This window comes from Mirounga leonina, unplaced genomic scaffold (assembly GCF_011800145.1).
Source record: "Mirounga leonina isolate KUSES-001 unplaced genomic scaffold, KU_Mleo_1.0 Mir_173, whole genome shotgun sequence".
NCBI classification, from domain to species: domain Eukaryota; kingdom Metazoa; phylum Chordata; class Mammalia; order Carnivora; family Phocidae; genus Mirounga; species Mirounga leonina.
The window spans coordinates 12,394,672-12,400,252 of record NW_023270447.1 but is presented as its reverse complement, the minus strand read 5'-3'; the positions used below and the strand labels follow the sequence as shown (position 1 = coordinate 12,400,252).

Here is a 5,581-nt window from a genome sequence, read left to right as displayed (position 1 = left end):
GTGGATATGAGATACTCTTTAAATATGTGTTTTGCAAATATTTTCTGTCAGTCTGTGATTTCTCTTTTTGTTTTCTTAATAGTGTCTTTTGAAGGGCAGAAATTTTAATTTTAAAGATGTCCAATTTATCAAATTTTTATGGATTGTGATTTTTCTATCTTACCTAAAATATCTTTGTGTAATCAAAGATACTTGGATTAGAGATTTTCTCCTGTGTCTCCTTTGAAAAGTTTTGGGTTTTATATCAAGGTCTATGATCCATTTTAAGTTAATTTGTAAATTTATAATATTTATGTAAAACTTAACTTAAAAGAACCTATGAAGATCTAGGTTCTTTTATTTTTTAAATGTATGTCCAGGTGTTTCAGCACCATCTTTGAAAAGACTGTTCTTTATCCTTTGAATTACCTTGGCAAGTTTGTTCAAAAATCAGTGACATATATGCATGGGTTTATTTCTGTACTCCATTCTGTTCCATTGTTCTGTATATCAATACTTTACAGTTTTATAGTAAATCTAGAAATCCAGAAAAATAGAAATTCATCTTTTTTTTCTTTTGTAGATTGCTTCTCTTATTCTAGGTCTTTCATTTTTCCATCTGTTTTAGAATCAGCTTATTGATTTCTACCCTTCCCACCCCCCAAGAAAGCTTGTTTGGGACTTTGGAATTGCACTGAATCTACAGACAAAATCATGGGAAAATGAATTCTTAAGAATACCGAGTTTTCAGATCCATGAGTGTGGTATACCTCTCCATTTATTTAGGCCTTTGATTTCTCTAATCAATATTTTGTAGTTTTTAGTATATAAATCTTATACCTCTTCTGTCAGATTTATCCTCAGACTATCCCATTAAGTACCTAGGTATTTAATATTTTTGATGCTATGTTTATGGTATTAATTTATACCATATACAAACATTGTACCTAAAATATCATTTTATGTAGTACATTATAAATATATGTAACATATTTATTACATAGCATAAGCTATATAAATATTATAATAATATACATTATATATGTTTTTTCTTTCTCTTATATTGACTTTTATCTAATGATGTTTAGGAATGGTCTGTCTTCTTTATGAATTTACCCATTTATCATTACGCAATGTCCCTCTTTAGTAATTCAGAATCTGTTCTGAAGTTTATTTTGTCTGATGTTAATATAACCAGCCTCGCTTTTTTTTAAATGAGTGTTTGCAGTATTTTTTAATCCTTTTACTTTTAATTTATCTTTGCCTTTATACTTAAAGTGAGTTCTTAAGCACAACATCTAGTTAGGGTTTTCTTTACTACCTAATTTTAAAAATCTCTGCCTTTTAGTTAGTTCAACAATTGATTGTCTAATCAATTTACATTTTGCCTAATTATTTATACCATTGAATAAACTTACTGTCTTGTTAGTTGTTTCTATGTTTCCCATCTTCTTTTAAATTGAAAATCTTTTTTAAAAATTTCATTTCTCACTATTAATAGCTAATAAGTTATACTGTTTTTTTCTTTTTTAGTGTTGTCCCAAGGACTTATACATTTTTATCTTAGCAGAGATTGCTTTCAAGTAATAATACATTATTTCATAAATAGCACAGTGTACTTCCAGTGTTTTTCCCATCCTTTGTAATATTGTCATCACATATGTTAATATTACGTGTGGTTTAAACCCTTTAATACATTGTTACAGTTTTTGCTTTAAACAGTCAAATATCTTTTACAGTGATTAAAAATAAAAAAATATCTTTTACATTTATCTTTAGTCATATAATTACAGGCATCTTCATTTCTTTGTGTAGATCCATTTCCAATGTGGTATAATACTTACTCTGCCTAGAGACTTTCCTTTAACATTTCTTGCAGTGCAGTTATGCTGGAATGAATTCTCTCCAGTTTTATTTGACTGGGAAAAAGTGTCCATTTTGCTTTAATTTTTGTAAAATAATTTTCCTGGATGCAGAATTATGAGTTGACTTTTTTTTCTTTCAGTACTTTAAAGATGTCACTCCAATTACCTCTAACTTGCATAGTAGAGATACAGATCCTCCTTGTGTTTTTCTGGGATCTTGCAACCATGGGTTGATGTCTGTAAACATTTTGGAGAAATATGTAGCCATATCTCTTTTCCTCTAGGACTCCAATTTCACTTATGTTAGAATATTGAGTATTTCCCCACAGTTCTTGAATTCTACCCCTCACCTATACCCAACCTTTTTTTTTTTTTTTCTTTTCTCTCTGAGTTTTCTGGTCAAGAAAATGGTGTATCTCTCCATTTATTTAGGTCTTTGATTTTCTTCATCAATATTTTGTAGTTTTCAGTATACATAACTTACATCTCATTTATCAGATTTATCCTTAGATTTATCTTTAGATTATCTCATTAAGTCCCTAGGTATTTAATATTGTTGATGCTATTATATATATGTTCTCATTCTCTTCCCTCTCCTAATTCTCTGCATCTTTCTCTATCTCTCCACATTCCTATCCTTACATTTTGATCATTTTTATTGACCTTTCTTTACGTTTACAGATTCATTCCTCATTTTTGTCACATCTGCTGATGAGCCCATCCAAGGAATACTTCATCTCTGATATTATATTCTTTATTTATAGCATTTTCATTTGATTTTTCACATATTTTCCATTTCTATGCTGGAATTCTTCCATTAGTCCCTTGTGGTGTCCTTTTCATTATATCCTTCAATTTATAATCATTGTTATTTTAAAGTCTCTGTTTCACAGTTTTGACATCTGAGTCTGGTTCTCTTGATTGCTTTATCTCTTGACAATGATTTTGCTTTTCTGTGCCTCACAAATATTATTGCATTCCAGACATCATGTGTATAACAGAAGATGCAGAGGGAAATAGTATTTATCCTAGGCCATAGCAATAGGTATACCTTTTTTGTCAGGACTTTAGCTTGGGGGGTGGAAGGGTTGAGTCATTATAGTCAGGAGTTGGACTGGGATTGAGTTGCTTGTGCTATCATTACATTCACTTTACCACAGTCTCCAAATTGTTTAGCAGCAGGCTGCTACTTCCCGCCTTGTACCCATAGAGAGAGTACTGTAATGGTGGTGGTATTTCTCAGTGTTCGTGCTCTACCTGCAGCTTTCAGATATATATTGGATATAAATACATATACTCTTGCTTTTTCTCTACCAGTAGATTGCTGTTGCTTGTTAGTAAGTGCCCTAATCCACCCTCCAGGCTTAGATAGGCACTTTATATTTGGACACTATGAGTGACATTCTCTTAGCATTCCTGACCCTTAACCCACTCCTTAGTAGCCAAACCCTGCCTTGTGTCTGTGATTGGTCTTGGGCAGAAGTTTCACATTCTGCCTTAGAATTTGAAGACTTTGGCTTGTGTCATTATAGAAGTTTAGGACCAAGATTGTTTTTTAAATTTACTCCAGAATGAGAGCATTTTTATTCTGGCTTCTGGCTGTTCCAGAATGAGATTTTAGCCCAGACTTGGCTTTTAATAATTTGTTAAGGTTTAGGTGATTTATTTGTGTCCATGTGTATGGTGGTTGCCTCCCCCTATTCTCTGCCATGGGTAAAGCTCTTGCCTTGTCTGCCTTTGAAGAATCTGGTCTCTCTTTGGAATTCAGGCTTCCTATAATGTGGATAAATGGGACTTCCTACAGTGGGATTCTAAGTTAATGCATTCACTATAAAACTTCAACTCTCTGATGGACTCAAAAACAGTTATGATATTGTAGCTTTCTGGCTGTTTTATTGTTGTTATTGTGAGAATGATATTGTTTGCAGATTTCCATACCCTGAATAGAAGTAAATTCTGTATGATTTAAATAGCTGAGGTTTTAGTTGAAACTGTTCAAGGCACATGAGAATTAAAAGGGATCTGATGGCAAAAGTAATGAAAATAAAATAATAATAATAATAATAATAATAATAATAATAATAATAATAATTCCTGTAAACATATCTTTTAAAAATGCTTTAATTCTCCACTGATAAGTAGAAATTTACTTAGCAAGTCTCTTCCTGTTTCCACTTTATATGGGGAATCTTAGTCTTAATGATAAATATAACCCATCCTCCGTTAGTTTAAAACTTATTCTTTTTAAGGAAATGATGACTCAGTGAAATCAAATTCCTTATACCTCTCGTCCCCCAGAGCAATATCTATGTATATGTACATGGCATGCTGAAGGAAGGTATGTCTGGCTCACTGCCACCCTCTGGTGTTTTCTATAATTGATTGCGGTATACTTTCCTTCAATTGGCCCTTATCATCTTAGGCTGGCATGTGCTGTTCTTCACAGTCTTGCCATGGCCTTGAACTGTCAGATATAAGTACTCTGACTCCTTCTCCCTGCCTAGGCCTTTGCATGCCTGCCAGCCCCTCCTTAGCATTATCATATTTCCCTACTTACCATTTTCCCTCAAAGAGACTGGGATGAGGCTCAGGCCCATTAGCCAACACCTCTTATTCAGCCTTGCTGGTCTGTTGTTCTGGCATCACAGGAGAGGGTAGGCTTTGCTAAAATAATTGCTGTGTCCCTCTTTCTATTCCATAGGAGGAAAAGCACATGTTTTTTTCTGCTCCAGATCATAAAACTAAACAGAGATTCCTATTTCCCTTTCTCTACCTCATCTGAACCAAGGATAAGAAGGCCAGAGTTTGAGATCCTCAAAGGACATCTCCCACGTTTCATATAACTGTTCTCTATCAGTTCTTTCATTTGCCCACCCATCCTGTTGATTATGTGCTTTCTTTTGACAAGAAAACTAGCTTTTAGCCCTTTCCTTTCTGTCTGGTGGCAGCCATCAGCTCAAAGGATGTGCTGTTGGCAGTACCACCAGCTCTCTGTGCTTCACAGAGCCCCTGGCCCCTCCCGGCCTGATAAAGCCTGCAGACTGGGGTGCAAGACCAGGCAAGGTTACGTCATATATTGGATTCGTGTGCAGTGTTGTGGCTGCAAATGCCCAGTTCCTAAGGGTGCTATCTATGGCAAGCCTGCCTGTCATGGTGTTAACCAGCTAAAGCTTGCCCAAAGCCTTTGGTCGTTTGCAAAGGAGTAAACTAAACGCCACTGTGGGGCTATGAGAGTCTTGACTTCTTACTGGGTTGGCAAAGATTCCATGTACAAATCCTTTGAGGTTATCCTCATTGATCCATTCCATAAAACTTTCAGAAGAAAGCCTGACACCCAGTGGATCACCAAACCAGTCTACAAGCACAGGGAGATGTGAGGGCATCTGCAGGTCTTAGGAGCTGTGGCCTTGGAAAGGGTCACAAGTTCACCACACTATTGGTGGTTCTCACCATGCAGCATAGAGAAGACACAATACTTTCTAACTCCACCATTTCTGCTGGTATGAGTAATGTTTGTAAAATTCTTACCTAATAAGTAATTTAGGACAGTCATGTCTGCTTAAAAGCGTTCTTTAATTTGCCTGTTAAAATGAGTTGTCTGCAGATTGTTCCATGAATGCATTGTCAAATTATGAAAGTTAAAGTGTAATCATGTTTGAAGACTGTAAGTGATGGTGTATCTTCTTTCTAATAAGATAAATGCTTTTGTCTTTGCTTTATCTTATTAGGGAGTTTAT

The 5,581-nt window shown here is 34.7% G+C and overlaps 1 pseudogene; it reads left to right on the top strand.

Moving 5' to 3' along the window:
- The first annotated feature begins 4,756 nt into the window (after positions 1-4,756).
- Positions 4,757-5,327, top strand: LOC118020401 (annotated as a pseudogene).
- Positions 5,328-5,581: the final 254 nt, after the last annotated feature.